The sequence below is a fragment of the Hyperolius riggenbachi genome, chromosome 6, assembly GCF_040937935.1.
Source record: "Hyperolius riggenbachi isolate aHypRig1 chromosome 6, aHypRig1.pri, whole genome shotgun sequence".
Lineage (NCBI taxonomy): Eukaryota > Metazoa > Chordata > Amphibia > Anura > Hyperoliidae > Hyperolius > Hyperolius riggenbachi.
In genome coordinates, this window is record NC_090651.1 from 312,168,072 (window position 1) to 312,193,428 (window position 25,357).

General features: G+C 47.7%; 1 protein-coding gene across 3 annotated transcripts in view; it reads left to right on the forward strand.

The window, feature by feature from the left end:
* The window catches only part of PRKCG (protein kinase C gamma), a 539,544-nt gene that overhangs the window by 111,295 nt on the left and 402,892 nt on the right, over positions 1–25,357 (forward strand). The gene's annotated exons all lie outside the window — the stretch shown is intronic.

A 25,357-nucleotide genomic window follows, 5' to 3' on the forward strand; every position in this document is an offset into this window, starting at 1 on the left:
TAATACCAGTTGCCTGGCAGTCCTGCTGATCCCTTTTGCTGCAGCAGTGTGTGAACTACACACCTGAAACAAGCATGTGACTAATCCAGTCTGACTTAAGCCAAGGCTCCTGATCTGCATGCTTGTTGATGGTCTATGGCTAAAAGTATTAGGGCCCGTTACCACTAGCCACCGCGTTCGGCTGCGAGACGCGTGGCGGCACTTCCGGGTCTGCGGGTACGCAGATGTATCTCAGAAGCCGTGCCATGCACAGCTATGGGATTCGCTGCCTTCCGCGTGTAAACTGAGGGCAATGCCGGCCCATTTCGTTAGGGCAAGCGATTCGGCCGGCGGCACCATTATTTCCTATGGCAGTTTCCCCGAGCGATTTGCCTGCGGGGAAACTCTGCGGATTTTGCCCGGTTTCTGCGCTAGCGGGAACAGGCCTTTAGAGGCAAAGAACTAGCGGAACAGCCAGGCAATGTTTAAAAAGAAATTTAATATTGCAGCCTCCATATCCGTCTAACATCATGTGTGCTTTAACCATTCTTTCAGAACACTCTCCCAGTCACTAAATACCACTTCTCTCCCCACTCTCCTAGGAAAAATCTTATACTTACCTTTACCCCCACATCAAGGGCCAGCCAGGCACGTCACATAACTGCTTCTTGCTGAGGGCTTGCTATCTGCATCTCAGCATTGTTGCCTTATTAGTTGCCTTCTGGGATGGGTAATAGTGCAAACTGCCTCCCATCCTTTTTTCACATGGTTGGTTGGCAATGGAAGAGAGAGATGCCTTGATGCTTACAACCACCCATTCTTCCCCATAAAGGAGGGTACAGCAGTGGCATGAGGGGATGTGGGATGCAGCACAGAGGGTTGTGTGGAGGACTGGGGCATGACCACCGCTTACCTCCCTGCTAGTGTTCCTTTATAAAAGTAGGCATGGCCTGGGAGAGGCTAGAAAACATTTGGACAGTCAGCCAGATGTAGGAGGGATCATTTAGGAATCGGTGTCACCAGGGATTTTGGAGGTGAGGGAACAGATCAATCTTTAGAGGCCCCTGATGATCTGTCTGAGAAAAGGTAAAGATTTCTCATGGGAAAGGGGGTATCCGCTACCGATTAGGAAGAAGTTCAATCCTTGGTTACAGTTACTCTTTTAAGTGGATAGAGAAGGACAGGAAGCTGTTTGAAAAAATATTCAGTTTTCATTAACCTCCCTGGCGGTATGATTCCCGCGGCTGCGTGGCCGCGGGAGGGTTTTTTTTCACCCCTTTTTTTATTTTAGCATGTAGCTAGCCTAGCGCTAGCTACATGCTTCCCTCCTCCCTGCGTCGTCCCCTCGTAGTGTCCGATCGCCGCCGGCGCCGCTTGCCCATAAGGAAATCCCGTTCTGAACGGGATTTCCTTGAGGGCTTCGCCCCTCACGGAGTGATGTCATCGACATCATAGACGTCGTAACGTCACAGGGAATCCCGATCCACCCCATAGCGCAGCCTGGCGGCAATTGGCCAGGCTGCGCAAGGGGTATGCGGGGGGGGGGCCTGTATCGCGGCGCATCAGCGGCGTGCGGCGGCGATCGGACCAAACCCGTACCTAGCAAAGTGCTAGCTGCGTGTTTAAAAAAAAAATTATGCAAATCGGCCCAGCAGGGCCTGAGGAATCCTCCGCGGCGGCTTACCCCGAGAATAGTTACATTATCAGCTGATCAGCAATTTGTAAGGAAATGGGAGTGGGACTACGTAAAAAAGTACAAGCTGGTTGTTTAATTCTTTCAGAGAAGATACGATGAGCAGTTTCATCGTCTACAAGTATTTAGGCACTGGCTGCTGGTATTAGAATAAAGAGCTAATTTCTAGTGCGCATTATGTGTGGGTCTGTTTCTGTGAAGCTAAAAAAAAGTTAGATTCGCCTATAGAGTAGAGCTTTCTGGTGCTCCGTGCGCTCGGTCCACTACTGCCCCCCGTGAAAGTCCATGCTTTGGGCGTCCTCTAAAGTCTTTGGAAGCCCTTGTGTCTGCTAGTGATACCAAAGAGAGGAGTCTCATTACTGCGCATGCAGAGCCGCCCATCTGCAGAAGCACGTGGGGACACAAGTGCTTCCTAAGCCTTTCAAGGTCTTCTGAAGGTTTATTCAACCTTTATTCACTCAAGTTCCAGGAAGGAAGATAGGAAGATGAGAATTTGGTCTATTTAACGTGAACCTTAACTGAACCTTAAAAAAAAAAAAGTTTCATTGAGTCTTCCTCCAGCCCCCTGCAGTCATGCCTGCGCCATCACTCAACGATCATTCAATCCCCCGCCGTGGCTCTGATTCGTTTTCTGCAGCTCCACACTTTAAAACAGTATCATGACTTTCCAAGAGGAATTTAAAAAATAAAATCCATCGTCAAGGTACTTAAAGGTCCACAGATATCACTAAAAAATATAACTCAGAGCAAACGACTGCTAATAGAAAGTCATTAATTGAGACTGAGGAAATAATTAACCTATTTAGTAAGAAAAATGATTGCAGTAATAGAATCAGTGGGGACCCTTCAGTGATATAGTGCCGAGGTAAAAGGAGGGCTAAATATAGAACAAATTCTCATTCCAGAGTAATTGCACAAAGTAACTGTTCTATAGTGTCACTAAAACATGGCTATGAATAAAAAGCACCAATGATTACGCCGAAATAAATAAACAACAATTGTGTTCAGCGTGTAGCTTGTGAACTGCGTGTGCTTGTTATAGATCTACTTTATTAAATTCTTTGTCTCTTGAGTAAGTGCTTGCCTTCCTTGTTGTGTTTAAATAGAGATTTTGAGCATGCTGTTTGGGAAGACAGATGTTTTAGGGTGCTTTCACATTCTGTGCGTTGCACTGGGTAATACAATGCATAACTGCATGTATTAGAAAAAGAAGGGACACCCAGAGCCCAATATAGTGTAGCAAGTTGGGTGATGGGCAAATGGAAAAGTATATGATACATATACCCACAAGTCAGGGTTACCAATTAGGCAACCACTGTGTAGGCAGGTGAGGAGATTAGGCCGATCCTCACTCAGGATTAAGATGTCGCTCTCTGTAGATTAGGAGAAGACAGGGAATTAATGCTGAAATTGTAAGGAGAACAGAGGCGCCAACAGAATAAAATATATATAAAAACTTTAACTCCCCTCTCCGAAGCAGACATGATGCTGTCGGTTTTAGTACAAATTTATTTATATACTCCAACATACAGTGCAACACGTTTTGCGGGTATATTCCCGCTTCTTCAGGCAATAACGAACAGGAGTACACACAGTGCAGTCTTAAGGTCATAAGCGCCTCTGTGACCTTATCGTGACCTTAAGACTGCACTGTGTGCACTCCTGTTCGTTATTGCCTGAAGAAGCGGGAATATACCCACTGTATGTTGGAGTATATAAATAAATTTGTACTACAGTGGTGTGAAAAACTATTTGCCCCCTTCCTGATTTCTTATTCTTTTGCATGTTAGTCACACTTAAATGTTTCTGCTCATCAAAAACCGTTAACCATTAGTTAAAGATAACATAATTGAACACAAAATGCCGTTTTAAATGATGTTTTTTATTATTTAGTGAGAAAAAAAACTCAACCTACATGGCCCTGTGTGAAAAAGAAATTGCCCCCTGAACCTAATAACTGGTTGGGCCAGCCTTAGCAGCAATAACTGCAATCAAGTGTTTGCGATAACTTGCAACAAGTCTTTTACAGCGCTCTGGAGGAATTTTGGACCACTCATCTTTGCTGAATTTTTGTAATTCAGCTTTATTTGAGGGTTTTCTAGCATGAACTGCCTTTTTAAGGTCATGCCACAACATCTCAATAGGATTCAGGTCAGGATTTTGACTAGGCCACTCCAAAGTCTTCTTTTTGTTTTTATTCAGCCATTCAGAGGTGGATTTGCTAGTGTCTTTTGGGTCATTGTCCTGCTGCAGCTCCCAAGATTAGAGTTGGGCCGAACGGTTCCATGCGAACTTCCGTGGTTCGCGTTCGCGTGCCGCAGGCGAACCTTTGCGGAAGTTCGGTTCGCCTCATAATGCACCATGGAGGGTCAACTTTGACCCTCTACATCACAGTCAGCAGGCCCAGTGTAGCCAATTAGGCTACACTAGCCCCTGGAGCCACTCCCCCCCCCCCCCCCCCCACTAAAAGGCAGGCAGCGGCGACCATTACGGTCACTCGTGTGCCTGCATTAGTGAGAGTAGGGCGAGCTGCTGCACACTCTCTCTCATAGGGAAAGATTAGTTAGGCTTAGCTTGTCCCTGGCTGCATACCTGTTCTGTGAACCCACCACTGCATACCTGTTCTGTGAACCCACCACTGCATACCTGTTCTGTGAACCCACCACTGCCTACCTGTTCTGTGAACCCACCACTGCCTACCTGTTCTGTGAACCCACCACTGCCTACCTGTTCTGTGAACCCACCACTGCCTACCTGTTCTGTGAACCCACCACTGCCTACCTGTTCTGTGAACCCACCACTGCATACCTGTTCTGTGAACCCACCACTGCATACCTGTTCTGTGAACCCACCACTGCATACCTGTTCTGTGAACCCACCACTGCATACCTGTTCTGTTCAGTGAACCCGCCACTGTATACCTGTTCTGTTCAGTGAACCCGCCACTGCATACCTGTTCTGTTCAGTGAACCCGCCACTGCATACCTGTTCTGTTCAGTGAACCCGGCACTGCATACCTGTTCTGTTCAGTGAACCCGCCACTGCATACCTGTTCTGTTCACTGAACCCGCCACTGCATACCTGTTCTGTTCAGTGAACCCGCCACTGTATACCTGTTCTGTTCACTGAACCCGGCACTGCATACCTGTTCTGTTCAGTGAACCCGGCACTGCATACCTGTTCTGTTCAGTGAACCCGCCACTGCATACCTGTTCTGTTCAGTGAACAGTTTGGTGTGTCAGTGTGAAGCAGTACCTTAATTACACTACCTGATTGATGTATACACATGCAAGATGTTTTAAAGCACTTTAGGCCTGTCATTTAGCATTTAATATGATTTCTGCCCTTAAAACGCTGCTTTGCGTCAAATCCAGATTGTTCCCGGGGACTTTTGGCGTGTATCCCACTCCGCCATGCCCCCCTCCAGGTGTTAGACCCCTTGAAACATCTTTTCCATCACTTTTGTGGCCAGCATAAATTTTTTTTTTTCAAAGTTCGCATCCCCATTGAAGTCTATTGCGGTTCGCGAACTTTAACGCGAACCGAACCTTCCGCGGAAGTTCGCGAACCTAAAATTGGAGGTTCGGCCCAACTCTACCCAAGATCGCTTCAGCTTGAGTTGACGAACAGATGGCCGGACATTCTCCTTCAGGATTTTTTGGTAGACAGTAGAATTCATGGTTCCATCTATCACAGCAAGCCTTCCAGGTCCTGAAGCAGCAAAACAACCCCAGACCATCACACTACCACCACCATATTTTACTGTTGGTATGATGTTCTTTTGCTGAAATGCTGTGTTACTTCTACGACCGATTTAACAGGACACGCACCTTCCAAAAAGTTCAACTTTTGTCTCGGCGGTCCACAAGGTATTTTCCCACAAGTCTTGGCAATCATTGAGATTTTTTTTAGCAAAATTGAGACGAGCCTTAATGTTCTTTTTGCTTAAAAGTGGTTCGCGCCTTGGATATCTGCCATGCAGGCCGTTTTTGCCCAGTCTCTTATGGTGGAGTTGTGAACACTGACCTTAATTGAGGCAAGTGAGGCCTGCAGTTCTTTAGGTGTTGTCCTGGGGTCTTTTGTGGCCTCTCGGATGAGTTTTCTCTGTGCTCTTGGGGTAATTTTGGTCAGCCAGTCACTCCTAGGAAGGTTCATCACTGTTCCATGTTTTTGCCATTTGTGGATAATGGCTCTCACTGTGGTTCGCTGGAGTCCCAAAGCTTTAGAAATGGCTTTATAACCTTTACCAGACTGATAGATCTCAATTACAGTACTTTTTGTAACGATCGGTGTAACACAGAGGGTCTGATTACCGGTGAACTGCAGTATCACCGAGAATACACAATATACCTGATTATTGATGATCTGCAGTATCACCGATAATCAGCTATATCTACTAACCTCTGGACACCTGAGATATGCGAGTGTTAGTGTAACTGTAATACTTTGACTACTGCACCTCAGGAGAAAGTGCAGATGCAGTAAGGAGTACTGCACAGAAGTGTGTTCCTTCCGCTGGCCTAGAGACTCCCGGAGGAGGGGCTAGGCTGAAGGTAGGAAGGGCAGAGTGTGAGTGACACCAGGAAGGGGGTGTCACTAACAGGTCTGGGAACTGCCTCTAACAGTAAGGCAAGTTCTCGAGGTTGGGCAAGCCAGGTCGTTAACACACAGACAGATAAGGTACAGATTCAGGAGACAGATACGGAATCCAATGAACAGGCAGGGTTTGGCAACGGAGTATCAGAATAGCAGGGTACAGAATCGGGAGACAGGTACAGAGTCCAGGAACGAGCAGTGTTTGGCAACAGGTAATCAGGAATAGCAAGGTACAGAATCAGACATCAAAGGAATAGTCAGACAGGCAGAAGATCATAACAAATAATACAGTATTTTAGTACTTTAGCTATCAAGAGACTGACTCAGTGTGGATTCCCAGCTCCAGCCGGTTCTGGCACACTGTCGGATCTAGCTAAGGCCTGAGTGCTACCACGTAGTGATCGCAACGCCAGACACCAGAGGAATGCCCAGCACCCAGTATATATACACCAGTGCTCTCCAGCACCTCCCTTAAGTGCTGGACCAATGAAAGTTGCTGCATTGGTCAGCTGACCGGCCTGGTCAGCTGACCCTCCTCCGACTGCCATAAAGGCCCTGCCTCTCCACGCGCGCACACGTCCTCCTCAACCAGTGTGGACTATCAGTCCCAGCCACACCAGTCATGTGTTGCAATGTTGCCGCTGTATGGGATGCGGAATCCGCCGCCACGCTGTCTGAGCGTGCGGCGTTTTCTCCGCATCCCGCCTCACTGAGAGAAACAGGCCTATGCGTACAAACTGCCGCGTCAGATGCGGCGGTTTCTCCGCGTTCCGCTATGCCAGCCGCGGAAACAGCCGCCTCATCCTGCGTCCATGCGGCGGCTTTTCCGCGTTTCTTCACACTTTTGTTCTCATTTGTTCCTGAATTTCTTTGGATCTTGGCATGATGTCTAGCTTTTGAGGTGCTTTTGGTCTACTTCTCTGTGTCAGATAGCTCCTATTTAAGTGATTTCTTTATTGAAATAGGTGTGGCAGTAATCAGGCCTGGGGGTGACTACAGAAATTGAACTCAGGTGTGATAAACCACAGTTAAGTTATTTTTTAACAAGGGGGTCAATCACTTTTTCACACAGGGCCATGTAGATTTGGAGTTTTTTTTCTCACTAAGTAATAAAAACCATCATTTAAAACTGCATTTTGTGTTCAATTATGTTATCTTTGACTAATAGTTAACGGTTTTTGATGAGCAGAAACATTTAAGTGTGACAAACATGCAAAAGAATAAGAAATCAGGAAGGGGGCAAATAGTTTTTCACACCACTGTAAAACCGACAGTATCATGTCTGCTTCGGGGAGATGAGTCCACTACCGCCTCCTGAGGAATTTTAAAGTTTTTTTTTAGATATATTTTATTCTGTTGGCGCCTCTTTTCTCCTTACAAGCACAACATGTATTGTATGGGCACATTCACATCTCTGCATTGTAACACTGATTAATCCCAATGAGCTGTTCAGTGCATTTATGGGTAACTAGGTGGACCAAGCCCAGGGCCAGATCTACCACAAGGCACTGTAGGCATGTGCCTACAGGCGCCTGATAAAAAGGTGGCTCACTCCCCTCCCTGAGCGCCTCCCTCCTTCCCTATGCAGAATCCTAATGAGAATATAAATGAGGTAACTCGCCCTGCTCTCGGCACTCCACTGAAGAGATCCCTCCTTCAGTCAGGGGCACCTTTAGCTACGTAATACTGAGGTTCCTCTAGCTACTTAATACTTGGGGGCACCTCTAGCTACTTAAAGAGGAACTCCAGTGAAAATAATGTAGTAAAAAAAGTGCTTCATTTTTTACCATAATTATGTATAAATGATTTAGTCAGTGTTTGCTCATTGTAAAATCTTTCCTCTCCCAGATTCACATTCTGACATTTATTACATGGTGACATTGTTACTGTGGGCAGGTTATTTAGCTGTTTCTAGCTGCTCTGTCTGTTAGAGACAGCTAATAACAGCTATTTCCTGTCTCTGAACATTGTTACATTGTGGCAGTTTGCCAGCAGTACCGCGGTATTCAGAGCCTTTTGTGGGAGGGGTTTCAGCACAAAATCAGTCACACAGCGCCCCCTGATGGTCTGTTTGTGAAAATCATTGTCTTTCTCATGTAAAATGGGGTATCAGCTACTGATTGGGAAAAAGTTCAATTCTTGGTTGGAGTTTCTCTTTAAAGCGAACCTTAAGTCACCTAAAAAAAATGAGATGAACTCACCTGGGGCTTCCCTCAGCCCCCAGCAGACGATCGGTGCCCTCGCAGCTCCGCTCCGATGTCCCAGGACCCGCCGGCGACGACTTCCGGTTTCGCCGTCACCGGCCGACAGGCATGGGAACGCGAGTGATTGTTCGCGTTCCCAGCCTGTATATCGCCCCCTATGCTGCTATTGCGACCTCCTGGCGCGGAGCTGCGAGGGCACCGATCGTCTGCTGGGGGCTGAGGGAAGCCCCAGGTGAGTTTATCTCATTTTTTTTAGGTGACTTAAGGTTCGCTTTAATATTGAGATTACTTCTGGCTACCTAATACCAAGGGGTACCTACGACGGGCAAGGGAAGTAAGGGGGAAGTGACAGCTGGACCAGCCGGCATACTTGCGGTGCTGTTCATCGGGGTTGTAGGTTCATGGAGGGAGATGTCTAGGGTGCCAGGACATCTTTGCCTATAGGCTCCACTGAGGTAAATCCAGGCCTGACCAAGCCCGTTAATATAACTGGCTCTAGTCCCTCACACCCCCCTCTCCCCTCCCGCCAGTATGACAGCCGCTGCATGTAAGCACGCATGTGCATGTGCCCGCATACCTGCGTGCACACACACCTGGCCCTGTCTTTTTCCTGTCCGAACGGCTACACATGCGCAGTAACTAAAACACACGGGCGCAGGGACAGAGCAGTTTTAATATATAGGATGTGTGAAAATGTGCATGTTCAATGGCAGTTTTTATGAAATACGAGTCCGGTCATTTCGGCAGTCGGCACCAGATTTGGGCATCCCCCCCCCTCCCTTCCCATAGTCCTTCATCTTAACCCTTTAGCAGCCAATTTATTTAGAAGCTTTCAAGTGCTCCAGGCCAATTTTATTTTAGCTCATTTTTATTAGTTACATTTCCTTGCTAATAATTAGTACTGCCATACTGTGTATTTATGGCCACTTGTCACTAGGGGGCAGTGTGAGACAATAACAGAGGACTTCTGCTTTCAGTTTCTATAGTTTCTGCTAGCAGAGAGACATCACAGCATTCCAAGAATTTACAGCACAAGAAGTTCTGCTGAGGTCAAAAGCAGAGCACTTATCTCAAACGAAATCATTCCTTCGAAGCTGCTATTGGGTTATTTATGGCTATAACAGCGCTGCTTGGATTACGATAAAATGACTAATTCGTGTGCCAGCAATGCCGGACCCAATCTCAAAACCATTAGTATCTGTTACCGCTTGGAGACGTAAAATTACCGACTAATGAGGTAAATATCTTATTCATGTGGTAAAACCAAGTCAGATGTTCAGTATGTAAGTTGTCGGTAAGGCCTCGTTCAGACTATACGTGCTGCCGTCCGCATTTTGGCAGCGAGTATAGTGTGCGACACGCAAGAACGGTAGAAGGGCATAGACAGCCCTTCTACCGTTCCCATCATATGCGCTGCGTGGCAGCGTGATTGCGCTATCGCGTGCTGCACGCATTTTTGGGAATCGCAGCGCAGATCCCATTCATTGTAATGAATGGGATCTGCAGCGCAGCGCATAGGAGCGCAGATGGCGTGCGATCGGACGCGTTACGTTCCAATCGCACAGCCATCTGCGCTAAATGATGTGAACGAGGCCTAAGGGCTAAGTTTCCACTACATGCAGTGCAATGCGGCTACATAGCCGCATCACACTGCAGCGGAACTGTAACCAAAGCACGGCAATAGAACAGTTTCCATTGTGTGCTGGGTATCCGGAGCGATCAGAGATCTAAAACCTAGTCTTAAGTCATGGGCCAAATTGATTGTTTGTTTGTTAAGATTTAACAGTTACTGAACCGTCTCAAACTAAGTGGCGTAACCACAGAAAACTTTGGAGGCCAGGTTCTCCCCTTCTGCAGAGTAGGGCAGTGGAGCACTTTAATATCCACCTGCCCTAGTGCTGCTTTGGCAGAAAAGAATCAAGATGAAATGTGGCCTAAGGCAAGATAGTAGCCTTCACTTCCCCCATAGTCTTTTCAGTTAGCTGAGGTGGTGGGGGAGTATACCAGGCACACAAGGGGGCTTGGTTGCTAATTTTGCTTGGGGTTCCATGTGCTGCACCTTGCCTCAATCTGACAGTGTTTCCATCAGAAACATTGGGCTTGATTCACTAACACAAATAGTGTGCCTTATCAGAGTTAACACACCTTATCAGAGTAGCACAACGAGCACTACGAACTTATGCCTGCTATTTGTTAATGACGAGAGCTCCACTCATCCTGCCCTTAACCCCATGCGGGTCCAATCACTTTAAAAGACATTATTCCAGCACTTTGGCCCAATAGGCTGCCTGTCACTTGATGGGAAACTTGACAGGCAGCCTATCAAAGTGCGGGGATAATGTCCTTTTAAATTGATTATATATATATCTCCATCGGGGCTGGGTAATAGATGGGGGGTATATTTCCCCGCTGCTTGGTTTTTTTTTCTTTTCAGGGCTGGACTCCTGGGATGAGAGGGAAGGAAGGGCGGGCCTTCCCATCCCACCTAGGTACACACCTGGTTGTCAGTGGGGCTGAGTCTCACTAATTATGGTATTGATGAGATGCAAATTTATGCTTAAGAAGCAGCCTCACAAGCAGTGTGAGGAGAGGTGTTGAAGGAGTAGCATGTATGCTATGGAAATCTCCTGACAAGAAATATTGGAGTATTTGATGGAGGCCAAACCATACCCTGCTCTGTTGTTTGTATGGTGTTGGCCTGATGAAAACTGAACTTTTGTTTGAACCTGCTGGACTTTATCTTACCAAGCTGAAGTAAGCTGAACTGTTATTTTCCACTTATTACTGCTGAACTGAAGCTGTTTATTTCTACTGCACAATAAACGGACTTTGTTTTTTTTTTACATCTGTGTACTGCGTGCTGGCTGCGACCCCCTCTAAACTTCACAACTGGTGCTCGGATGCGGGCAGCGCAGCACGGCAGGAAAAGAAAAAGTTCAGTTTAAAAAGTGACATTTAAAGGGCCAGTCTCCTTGTATGCATGATGGAGGAAGTGCTGAAACAAATGGCCTTAGCAACTGTGCAGCTACAGCAGAGCATGGTGTCTCAGCAGGCGTGTATGGTGACTCAACAGCAAGCCACGGAAGCCCTGCGAGTCGCCTCAGAAGCGCAAGCCAAAATCTTGCTTGAGGCGGTGCAGAAGCTGGCCCAGGGGAGAGAGACAGCAGGAGCTGCCCCTAGCAACCAGGCGATGGTGAGAGCCAGTCACTTTCTGCAGAAACTAACCCCCACAGATGATGTGGAAGCCTTTCTGAAAACGTTCGAAAGGACAGCCGAGCGGGAAGGATGGCCGAAAGACAAATGGGCTGGTATCCTTGCACCGTTCCTGACGGGAGAACCCCAGAAGGCCTACTACGATCTCAACTCTGCAGACGCCCTCGACTATGATCGACTACAGGCAGAGATCCTGGCCCGACTAGGTGTAACAACAGCGGTCCGGGCACAGAGGGTGTACAGCTGGCAATACCGGATGGATCATCCAGCCAGATCACAGATGTATGACCTCATCCAACTGGCGACAAAGTGGCTGCAACCAGAGGTACTTACCGGGCCTGAGATGGTGGAGCGATTCGTGCTGGATCGTTTTCTGCGTGCCTTGCCAGTGGGTCTACAGCGCTGGGTCAGTCATGCAGACCCCAAAAAAGCGGAGCAGCTGGTGGAGTTGGTGGAGAGATATAGCGTAGTGGAAAATCTACTCTCTCCAAAGGGCTAGGCAGGCCCCAACTTACCCAGTGTTGCAAGGTTCCCGGACTCCGGAAAGGGTGCTTCATGGAACCCCGCAACCAGCATCACCAGAAATGGGGAAGTATTCCCAAAAGCCGCTCAGGGGTTGCCACCTGCCATGGCTACACCTCGGAAGGGAGGGGCGATCCAGTGTTGGAGATGTTCTGCCTAGGGCCATACCAGAGCCCAGTGTCCACTGCAGGAGGAACCCATGCAGTGTGACGTACTACGGAGAGTGTCCTTTTTTGCCCAGGAGGTATGCCTGGCAGAGTGCCAGGAGGGTTTTGTGTGTCCCGTCAGTGTGAACCAGGTACCTGCCAAAGCCTTACTGGACTCAGGCAGTATGGTAACCATGGTGCACGCTGATCTGATTGGAACAATAGACACTGTGCTAAAGCCGCTTAAGGTAGTGTGTATCCATGGAGACACAAAGACTTATCCTGTGGTGCCAGTGTCGATTTCAACGGAATGTGGGACAATTACTCATGACGTCGGAGTGGTAAGAAACCTAATGTGTCAAGTGATATTGGGTCGAGACTTTCCACTGTTTTGGGTACTGTGGGAGAGTGTAAAAGGGAAGTTATTTAAAGACTCTGATAATAACTTAGCCCCTCCTCCCCCTACCAAAGAACTTGATGCACCGAGTCGGGATACAAATGTTGCAGAAAATGTATTGCAAAATGATCCTGTATTATTGCAAAATGATGATGTAAGGTTGCAAATTGATGAAATTGGAATTGACCATCCTTGTTGGGACCCTGAGCAGGTTACTGAGGGGGGGGGGGGGGGGATGATTCCCCATTACAAGTTATGTTGGGCGAGGATGATGAGGAATCTTTCCCCCCATCTATGCTCCCTGACCTGGATGTGTCAAAAGGGTTGTTTATCACTGCGCAGATGCGGGATCCAACGTTATCCCATGCGAGACAACAGGTATCTGTTGTAAATGGAGTTCCCCAGGAACCTGGGGCAGAGGAGAGATTCCCTCATTTTTCAGTTCATGGGGATGTGTTATATCGGGTTGCAAAGGTCAGAGAAGAGGTGGTTGAACAGCTGCTAGTGCCTCAGGAGTTTCGGAGGATGGTACTAGACTTGGCTCACAATGAAGTATTGGGAGGTCACCTGGGTGCCGAGAAAACGGAGGCGCGGATAACTGACAGCTTTTACTGGCCTGGGTTAAAGGCCGAAGTAAAGAATTACTGCTCTTCTTGCCCCACCTGTCAGTTAACCGCGCCAATGTCCCATTTTCGAAGCCCTTTGGTGCCCTTGCCAATAATCGAGGTGCCATTCGAGCGCATTGCCATGGATATAGTGGGGCCACTGGTAAAGTCTGTATGTAAACTGTTCCAGATTAAACAGATGAGAACCTCGGTTTATCACCCTCAGACCGATGGCCTGGTTGAACGGTTTAATAAGACTTTAAAAATGATATTAAAAAGAGTGGTTCAAAGGGACGGAAAAGATTGGGACTGTTTATTGCCGGCAGTGACGTTTGCTGTTCGGGAGGTACCTCAAGCCTCCACAGGTTTTTCACCATTTGAACTGGTATATGGGCGCAGACCTCGAGGGTTGCTTGACATGGTCAAAGAAACCTGGGAAAGTGAGTCCAGTCCTCACAAGAGTGTGGTGGAACACGTTTCCCAGCTGCAAGAACGCATTGCCAAGGTGATGCCCCTTGTCAAGGAACACTTACTGGCAGCCCAAGAAGCGCAGAGTCGGGTATACAACCGCCCCACGAAAATCAGGCAGTTCCAGGTGGGGGATAGAGTGGCAGTATTGATCCCAACCGTGGAGAGTAAATTCTTGGTCAGGTGGCACGGTCCCTTGGAGATCGTTGAAAAAGTGGGGGAAGTGAATTATAAGGTACATCAGCCAGGGAGACAGAAACCCTATCAACTGTATCACGTCAATCTGTTAAAACCCTGGAAAGAGAGAGAGACCGCTCCGGTTAGGGTGGGTGTGAGTGTTGTACCCCAAATAAGCATTGAGGATGTGAAAATAGCCCCCACTCTGTCCAAATCCCAGGTCCAACAAGTAAAAGAGTTTCTTCAGAGAAACAAGGGGATATTTTCGGATTTGCCTGGACTCACGGGTATGGTGGAACACAACATTGTTACTGAGCCCAGGGCTAAAGTGTTTGTCAAGCCCTATCGAATCCCGGAGGCCCGCAGAAAGGCGGTGTCAGAGGAAGTGAAGCGCATGTTAGAATTAGATGTCATTGAAGAGTCGCAGAGTGAATGGTCAAGCCCGATCGTGTTGGTACCCAAGCCAAACGGAACTCTGCGATTCTGTAACGATTTCCGGAAATTAAATGAAATTTCCAAATTTGATGGTTATCCCATGCCCCGTGTGGATGAATTGATAGAAAGGTTAGGTCCGGCCCGCTACATAACCACACTAGACCTGACCAAAGGGTATTGGCAAATACCCTTGGCCAAAGAAGCCAGAGAAAAAACGGCATTTTCCACACCGGAGGGCCATTTTCAGTATAAAAGAATGCCGTTTGGGTTACAGACCGCCCCGGCCACATTTCAGAGAGTCATGGACAGAATGTTGCGTCCACACCAAAGATACGCGTCGGTCTACTTAGACGACATCGTAATTTTCAGTTCAGACTGGGAGTCTCACCTTCCCAAGGTTCAAGCAGTCCTGGATGCGTTAAGGAAGGGGGGTTTTACAGTGAACCCCGAGAAATGTGCCCTAGGTATGGAGAAAGCAAAGTACTTGGGGTACATTGTCGGAAGGGGGTTGGTAAAACCCCAAGTTAACAAAATTGAGGCAATCCAGGACTGGCCCTGCCCCATCAGTAAGAAACAGGTTCGAGCTTTCTTGGGGATAGTGGGCTACTACAGACGGTTCATTCCCAATTTTTCTATCCTCGCAGCTCCCCTAACTGACTTGACCAAGGGCCGGAAGTCAGTGATGATACAGTGGACCGCAGAGACAGAAAAAGCGTTTTTGGAGCTGAAATCGGCATTATGTAGTCACCCTGTCCTGGTAGCCCCCGATTTCACTCGAGAATTCGTAGTACAGACAGATGCCTCAGATGTTGGGTTGGGGGCGGTTCTGTCACAGGTAATTGATGGAGAAGAACATCCCATAGTTTTTCGCAGTCGGAAACTGACGACCGCTGAGAGAAACTATGCGGTAGTGGAGAGGGAATGCTTGGCCATAAAATGGGCCCTAGACTCCCTGCGCTATTATTTATTGGGTAGGAAGTTTAGGTTGCTCTCTGACCATGCCCCGCTAGCGTGGATGAAAAGAAACAAAGGAACGAATGCAAGAGTGTCCCGGTGGTTTCTCTCTCTCCAGGAGTTCAACTATGTGGTGGAACATAGGCCGGGTAAAGTGCACCAGAACGCTGATGCCCTTTCCCGAGTCCACTGTTTAGTGGGTCTATGTGCCTCCACCGCCTCGGGGTTGAGGCAGAGGGGGGGGGGGGGATATGTAGGGGCCATCGGGGCTGGGTAATAGATGGGAGGTATATTTCCCCGGTATTTGGACTGTGGTCACTTTAAAACCCTGTGTGGTCCTAGGAAGGGAGCCTGGATTTTAGCAGCAAGCAGTTGCTGCTTGGTTTTTTTTCTTTTCAGGGCCGGACTCCTGGGATGGGAGGGAAGGAAGGGCGGGCCTTCCCATCCCACCTAGGTACACACCTGGTTGTCAGTGGGGCTGAGTCTCACTAATTATGGTATTGATGAGATGCAAATTTATGCTTAAGAACAGGGGCGTAACTAAGCCCCACCGGGCCCCCCTGCAGAATTTCAGAGCGGGCCCCCCCCCCCCCCCCCCGGGGCCCGCTCGTGGCCGGTTTTTGGGGGCTGGAGGGGTGGCAGCATGAGGGGAAAGCCTTGCCCACAGTCGGCGGGGAGAGGGGAAGTTCACCCCTCTCCCTCACCTCGGGGCTCTCCCCTCTGCGCTCCCCTCCAGCTAGTGAACCTGTGTGGGCAGTGAGCAGCAGCGGCGGCAGGATACATACCTTCTTCCTTGCGTTCCATCGCCGCCTTCTCGCTCTAGCGGCTGACGTCCATTCCGGAAGCGGAAGTGACGTCAGCCGCTAGAGCGAGAAGGCGGCGATAGAACGCAAGGAAGAAGGTATGTATCCTGCCGCCGCTGCTGCTCGTTGCCCACACAGGTTCACTAGCTGGAGGGGAGCGCAGAGGGGAGAGCCCCGAGGTGAGGGAGAGGGGGGAACTTCCCCTCTTCCCGCCGACTGTGGGCAAGGCTTTCCCCTCATGCTGCCACCCCTCCAGCCCCCAAAAAACGGCCCCGAGCGGGCCCCAGGAGGGGGGGCCGGGCCCCCCCGCGGGCGCCGGCGCTGCAGGGCCTATTGTTACGCCCCTGCTTAAGAAGCAGCCTCACAAGCAGTGTGAGGAGAGATGTTGAAGGAGTAGCATGTATGCTATGGAAATCTCCTGACAAGGAATATTGGAGTATTTGATGGAGGCCAAACCATACCCTGCTCTGTTGTTTGTATGGTGTTGGCCTGATGAAAACTGAACTTTTGTTTAAACTTGCTGGACTTTATCTTACCAAGCTGAAGTAAGCTGAACTGTTATTTTCCACTTATTACTGCTGAACTGAAGCTGTTTATTTCTACTGCACAATAAATGGACTTTGTTTTATACATCTGTGTACTGCGTGCTGGCTGCGACCCCCTCTAAACTTCACTATATATATATATATATATATATATATATATATATATATATATATATATATATATATATATATATATATATATATATATATATATATATATATATATATATATATATATATATATATAGGTTTTAGAGTATTTAGTCTACATTTAGTGTACATTTATAATTGTGTTCAGAATGAAATCTTACAAGGACTTTTTAAAGAAATCAATTGTTTTTTGTAACAACTAGTAGCTCAGCGGCTGCCGACATGCAGGGGGTGTCTGCAGCCGCTTCCTTCCCTGGCTCACAAGCATTCTCCGTTCCCTCGGCGTCTGGCACGGCGGGAACGGTCGGTTCTCTGACTCACAGGAGGTCTGTCTCGCGCGGGCGCGCGAGGAGACGGGACCTTTATGCTTGCAGAAGGCGCGTCAGCTGACCTGCCGGTCGGCTGACGTCAGGGATGACTCTCGCCGCTCGGATTGGCGGAAATGGCGAGGTGGGAGTGGCTGAGAGCCTCCCTCATTAAGCCTTCACTTGTCATTCGGTCCTCACCTGCTGTCGTGAATACTTACGTGTTAGCGTTCAGACCTTAAACTAGATCCCAGGTGTTGAAACCAAGGACTTCACACCTAGACTAGGAATTGTTATATTGTTGTTGATTACCTGTGTATGATTCTGGCTATAACTCTGACCTTGCTTCCTGTCTAACGTTTCTGTACTTCTGCCTATCTGACCAGTTGCTGAACCTCTGCCTGTTACCCATTATCCCTTTGCCTCACCATTGTGTACTGTTACTTACCTCCCTGTTGCCGAACCTTGCCTGTCTGACCACTCTGTCCTCACCAGTGGGCTAGCCTCTGTTGAAGGATTCTTAGTATCGTAACACCTGCTCCTCAGGTGATCAGTAGTTGCAGTATTGTTTGTACACCTGCTCCTCAGGTGTCCACTAGACTACAGTAGTCTAATTACAACAGAGAGAAAATGTGTGCATCAACCAAGTGAACCTGACAAATCTGGCTTGCAAATTTGGCCTATTGGCTAATCACAAGACATTGCTCATGCAAATATGCATTTGCTTTCGCATGCCTAAATATGCAGGGTCAAAAACCGCAAACTGCAAAACAATCGCCCTGCGGGAATTAGTTCATGCTACATAGCACTATCCAGGGGCGCCACGAGGAGGCTTCCCATTGCCCCATACAACCCGGGGGCCGCGGGGGTCCCAGGCTCTCTCACCGCCTGGAACCCACACAGCGGCACCTCGGAGGTGGAGGCTGGGGGGTGCAGGCGATCTCCCCAGCGTGGCCAGCGCCGGGAAGAGCCGCCCGCACACACCTCCCAAGATTAAAAACAGGCACCTACCTTAACGTCCATTGCGTTCTGCTATATGCGCATGACCTGGGCGCGACACATAAGGGGAGGACAGGCGCAAATAGCCTGCTCCTGGGCTCTCACCTCCTAAATCAAGCCATTCACCACTTGCCTCCAAAGAAAAGAAAATGCAATGCTAATTACAACAGAGAGAAAATGTGTGCATCAACCAAGTGAACCTGACAAATCTGGCTTGTTCCAGGCGGTGAGAGAGCCTGGGACCCCCACAGCCCCCCGGGTGTATGGGGGCAATGGGAAGCCTCCTTGTGGCGCCCCTGGATAGTGCTATGTAGCATGAACTAATTCCCGCAGGGCGATTGTTTTGCGGTTTTTGACCCTGCATATTTAGGCATACGAAAGCAAATGCATATTTGCATGAGCATTGTCTCGTGATTAGCCAATAGGCCAAATTTGCAAAGCCAGATTTGTCAGGTTCACTTGGTTGATGCACACATTTTCTCTCTGTTGTAATTAGACTACAGTAGTCTTAATCACCTGCTCCTCAGGTGATCACTAGGTTGCAGTATAGTCTGAATCACCCGCTCCTCGGGAGATTCCCTCAGCATCACCAGTTGCTGGGGCTTGTTCTCTGTCACATTCTGTGTACTGATAGTACCTCACCAGCCCCTCTGGTGAGGTCTCGCCTAATTACTAGGTTACAGTCTGTGTATTATAGTACCTTACCAGTCCCTCTGGTAAGGTCTTGCAAGACTAATAAAGTTACGGTTGCACCAAGCACTACACTCTTAGCACCCTTTTAGATATACTAGTATTATTGGTGATTCTGCAGATCACCACATAATCAGGTATAGCGTCTGTATTGGTGATTCTGCAGATCACCATATAATCAGACCTCTGAGTTGCTACACCCAACCATTACATTTTTGTAATACAGTATTAAATTTATTGTGTGTGATTTCTTCATTGACACAATTCAACCCCTTAAAGAGAACCAGAGATGAAGAAGAAATAGATTTATACATAACTGGGACTTCCTCCAGCTCCATAATCCTGGATCGCTCCCACGCTGCCGTCCTCCACTGCCTCTGTCCGCCGTTACCGGGTCCCGTCCTTTCGTCCAGTCGAGCCAGTCGACGCAAGTGCAGTGCACTCCCTCCATACTGCGCAGGCGCATGTGTACAGAGCTGGAGGGAGCCCCTGTGGATGCGGAAGACTGGACGCGTCCGGCGGAAGTGACGGGACCCGGGACCAGCGATGGAGGCAGCAAAGGATGGCGGTGTGGGAGCGATCCAGGCTTATGGAGCTGGAGGAATCCCCAGGTATGTATAACTTCTTTTTCCATTTTTAAGCTTTCCCTCGTCTCTGGTTCCCTTTAGACTACCACTCTTAAGAACAGAGGTTCATTCAAGTGTTTTTGATCAGGTATTGAAAATGCCTGTGGATGTTAAGGAGCAGCAATCAAGCATAATAAGCACCAATTAGGCAGATTTAAAATGACTGTGATACTCAGCTCCTTCTAGACATTTACTAGTGTGTTTACAAACATGGTGAAGTCAAGAGAATGGTCCAGGAAGACGAGAGAACAGGTGACTTCTCTTCACAGGAAGGGCAATGGCTATAAGAAGATTGCAAAGATGTTAAACATACCAAGAGACACCATAGGAAGCATAATTTGCAAATTCAAGGCAAAGGGCATTGTTGAAACGCTACCTGGTCGTGGCAGAAAGAAGATGCTGACTTTGACTGCTGTGCGCTACCTGAAGCGCAAAGTGGAGAAAAGTCCCCGTGTGACTGCTGAGGAACTGAAAAAAGATTTGTTAGATGCGCGGGTACTAAAAGTTTCAGCTCAGACAATAAGGCTCACACTGCGTAATGAAGGCATCCATGCCAGAACTCCCAGGCACACCCCCTTGCTGTCTCCAAATAATAAGAAGAGTCGACTTCAGTATGCCGAAAGTCATGTGGACAAACCACGAAAGTTTTGGGATAGTGCTCTGTGGACTGATGAAACAAAATTAGAACTGTTTGGGCCCATGGATCAATGCTATGTTTGGAGGAGGAAGAACAAGGCCTATGAAGAAAAGAACACCTTGCCTACTGTAAAGCATGGTGGGGAGGTCAATCATGCTTTGGGGCTGTTTTGCTTCTGCAGGTACAGGGAAGCTTCAGCAAGTGGAAGGTACCATGAATTCTCTTCAGTACCAGGAGATACTGGATGAAAATGTGATGCAGTCCGTCACAAACCTGAGGCTTGGGAGACATTGGACCTTTCAACAGCACAATGATCCCAAGCATACCTCCAAGTCCACTAGAGCATGGTTGCAGATTAAAGGCTGGAACATTTTGGAGTGGCCATCGCAGTCACCAGACTTAAATCCGACTGAGAACCTCTGTGCAGTGCGCAAGCCTAAGAATGTGACTGAACTGGAGGCTTTTGCCCATGAAGAATGGGCTAAGATACCTGTAAATCGCTGCAAGACACTTGTGTCAAGCTATGCTTCACGTTTAAAAGCTGTTATAACTGGTATAGGATGTTGTACTAAGTATGAATGTCACTTGGGGGTTGAATACAACTGATGATATGAGCACAGAAAAGACATTTGTGGTTATTTCATTATAAATGTTATGTTCTATTTGTCTGACTTTCAAGTGCCTCTTTGATTTAATTGTGAACAAGATGACTGAAATGATTAAAATCAATGTCAAACTGGCCAAAACACTCAATTTCAGGTTGAATAATTTTGAACACAACTGTAGTTAGTACAAGTGTCCCTGCGTCTGTCCCTGTGTCAGTGCTTTTGCGCTACTGCGCATGTCAAGCACTGGCAGCCGTTGGGACAGGACGCAGGGCAGGTCACTAGTGGTGTTATAATTTTATATATACTTCTACCCTTTTAAGCTTCTCTTTTTGTTTTTTTGTTTTTTTTCTCACTTTACATCACATTATGATTGCTTACCATTGACCTCCAATTATAATTCACGCGGAGCAATACAGTATATGTCAATTAAAGTCAAGGCTATACAACATGGCTGTTTTGTAGTTGCTGTGTAATTTGTCGACGCACCAACAATCTGTTCCATGTGGAGATATAGAAAAACTGGGTTCCATTGAGTAATGAAGTGTGAGACTGGAGATCCCCACAGAATTTTCCCTTCGTATAGAAATAGGTCATTGCTAGTTATGACTAGTAAACGTGACATATTCTTTGAATAATGAATTCTCACCATCTCATATTCAAGGTGTTGTGGAATGTAGTTAGCTTACGAACATGCAGCAAGTGAGGGTTTATTTTATTTAACCTCCTTAACGGTAACCCCGAGTCAGCCTTGAGCTGGAAATCTGCAGCTCAGAGCAGTATCGTCGAGCCTGACTCGTGGTCGCCGCTGGGAGGTGTGGAGAGACAGTGCAATGTGGTGGTGTTTCAACTCTCCTCCCTGGGGATCCAGACGTTGGCTGCAATTCTTCTTCCTGCCCTCAAAGGCTCACGATCCCTCTGGTGAGATCGCTGTCTGTTATGTCAGACAGCGATTCCTTGATAGTGGTAAAGCGCCACCTGGTAAACAGTTGGAGGATTGCAGCGCTGGATCCAGGGAAGTTGAGTAATGAACTCCCCTCCCCTGAATGCAGCATTATGTTTTTCTCCTGCTTTTAGGGTCCAAAAGCTTGCGAAAAAATTGCACCGCTTAGACCCTAAAATCCAGAAGTATTCATACCGCCAGGAAGGTTAATTTCTGTAAAGAAAACCTAATCTGTGATTGATCATTGTGTTGAAAGCTGACCTCATTTTGTTACTGTTGGTGCCACTGATACGAAGAAGCTAAGTGGGAAAAATAACTTTAATACTTCAGTAAAACTACTCTTACGACCATTTTCTTTCAGATCTGAACAAGGTCTCTGGGAGAGCTGACAGCAATATTTTTTTTTCTTGGGAACCAAGTTATTTAGTGTTTTTTATATACCACTGGCATCTTCTGTAGTTCCAAGCTGGTGTTTGGTGCCCGAGTCGCTAGTTGATTGGCTAGTTAGTAGTTCTGCTGTGAGATTTGCCAATTCAGCTATTGCCAGTCGATAGTAATATCGTATAATTGATATTTTCAAGATCTACTTTAACCCGACTTCTAAATTAACAGCGGCATAACAAAATGTAGGCAAAGTGGGACACTGTAAGAAGCATGAAAAGTCCCATCAGCCTGTGGGCAAGTCAGGGCTGGGAAGTCAGTACAAAAATCATCCGTCTCCAAACCCGACTCCTCCTCCGTTTATAAAAAAACTGACTCCAAATCCAGGTACCCAGATTTGCTCCGACTCCTCGAATCTGACTCCACAGACCCGGGGCAAGCTGTGCTCCTTGCTGAATATAATCTACTACTGGATGCAAACCTTATGTATTGCCCCACCTCTTGTTTCCTCCCTAATCCTTTAGATTGTAAACTCCCAAAGACGAGGCTCTTTTTTTTTTTTTTTTTTTTCCTGTCCTTGTTTTGTGTCTTCACAATATATTTGTGACTTATAATTGTTACCTACCAACTCTGAATTCTATACCAATGCATTAATTTATGTGTATCCATGTTTGTTCTTTCTGTGCAGCGTCCAAGTAAAAAAAAAAAAAAAAAAAAAAAATCTATATAATTTTTTTATTTTTTTTTATTTTTTGCATAGCACCATCGGGCTCTAGGTCTGTGTCAATCCCCATCCCCTCTCCTCGACTCCCCTCTCCTCCCACCTCCCCTCCGCAGTGTCACCGCGCACCCGCTGCACGTCCGGCCGCACCGCTGACCCGCCGCACGCCCGGCCGCCCGCTGACATGCTGCCCGCTCGGCTCCCTGGTCCCAGGCTATCCCTGTGTAGCGTTGTCCGTGCTGCGCAGTGCGCACAACGATTCAGCGCGGACAACGCTAAACAGGGACAGCGCACAGACACAGGGGTTTTATTATATAGGATATTAGTTTGTGTGTGTGTGTGTGTGTGTGTGTGTATGTACCATGTGTGTGTGTGTGTGTGTGTGTGTGTGTGTGTGTGTGTGTGTGTGTGTGTGTGTGTGTGTGTGTGTGTGTGTGTACCGTGTGTGTGTGTACCGTGTGTGTGTGTGTGTGTGTGTCGCAATCCAACGCCTTGACCGATTTGAACGAAACTTGGTATACAGATCCCTTACTACCTGGGATGATATTTTCTGGGGGTCTCTTGTTCCCCCCCCCCCCCTTTCCCCCTGCACACCTGGGCAGAGGTGCAAACAGCCAAACAGATTTCACCCATTCATGTCAATGGAGAAAAATGTAAAAGGCTGTCATTCTCACAGTAATCAAGCCAGAGTACCCACACTTGACACAGTTGCTCACTTGGTGACTGAGGTTACAAATCCAGGAAAAGTGGGCGGAGCATTAAACAGCCAATCAAATTTCAGCCATTCATTTTCAATGGGAAAATGTAAATTGCAGCCATTCTTACACTGTGTGAATGGTAGGGTTTTCAAACTTTGCACAGTTGGTCACTGGGTGACTCAGATTAATATTCAGAAAAATGGCTGGGGCCTGCAAAAGCCAATCAAAATTCACCTTGTGATTTTCAAGGGGAATGTTGAAATTGCTGCCATTCTTGCACTGTTAAAACAAGCCTCAAACCTGGTACAGTTGGTCATTGGGAGAAAGGAGTTCAAATTCAGTAAAGGGGATGGAGCCACAAATAGCCAATCAGATTAGTTTTATTTCAATGGGAAAATACAAATTATTCATGCCAAGGTCCCCAAAGCTCACAAACTTGGTCATTGAGTGTTTGTGTGTTGGGGTTAGAAAAAGTGGGCGGAGCGAACACCAGCTAAACCTATACCTGGGCAACGCTGGGTCATCAGCTAGTTATTAAAGCTAATGTAACCCCATGTCAAAAAAAAGTCGGATACTCACCTAAGGAGAGGGAAGGCTCTGAGTCCTAATGAGCCTACCCTCTCCTCTTCCGGTGCCTGGTGAATCCTCCGTGCAAATCCGCCGACATAGGGACTTCGGAAGTCTTCGGGAGCACTCGAGCTCCCAATGGCTGGCGGCTCCATACTGCGCATGCGCGAGTGCATCAGAGACTGAACTCGCGCATGCGCAGTATGCAGCGGCCCGTCTTCGGAATCCCGCGTGCTCCCGAAGACGTCCGAAACCTCCCTTCAGCGGCGGAAGTGGCAGTATTTGATCGAAACGGTCGAATACTGCTACGGGGGATCCTGCGCGGGACCAGGCACCGGGAGAGGGAAGGCTCATTAGGATCGAACCTTCCCTCTTCTTAGGTGAGTATCTGACTTTTTTTTTTTTATATACTGTATCAGGTTCCCATTAGCTTTAAAGAGACTCTGTAACAAAAAAAAGTTCCCGGGGGGGGGGTACTCACCTCGAGAGGGGGAAGCCTCAGGGTCCCAATGAGGCTTTCCCCTCCCCTGTAGCTGCAGGCAATCCAGTGCTGGCTCCCCCGAAGTCTCCGGCAATCCAGGCTCGACAAGCCTGACAAGCTACATTTATTTACCTTTCCTGGCTCCAGCGGGGGCGCTGTTGCGGTTCTCATCATGGAGATAGGTGGAAATAGCCGATCTCCATCGGGTCCGCTCTACTACGCAGGTGCAGGAGACTTGTGCCTGCGCAGTAGAGCGGCCTGACAGCGATTGGCTATTTCCGCCTATCTCTGAGCTGAGAGCCGATACTGTGCTGGAGCTGGGAAGGTAAATATTTACATCCCTGCCATTCCGAGAGCTTTTTCACCGCCGCCGTGGGACACAGGAGGACGGGGAAAGCCTCGATAGGATCCGGAGGCTTTCCCCACCCGAGGTGAATACCTCCCAAGGGAACTTTTTTTTTTTCTTGTTACAGGTTTTCTTTAATAATAGTGGAAGTGAGTGGCAAGGATGGGGCAGTAGGGTTGCGCATAGGAGTTCTTACGTTTTTTTTTTTATTTTAGCTGATTTGTCATGGTGGCGCTAGGTTCTCTTTTTAAACGGTTTTGAGGCTAACATTTTCAATGATTTGCATTATATTGCTTATAAACATAAATGTTTTATGCCATGTATGTTTTATACATTATTTTTCTTTGCCTGAGCATACTTTCTACTCATTGATGTAACCTCAAATTCTGAATGCCAATATGATGCCTGCATATTGTATAACGTATACAGCGTTCCTTATTCAGTTAATGAATCTTGCTTGTTCTTTCCTCT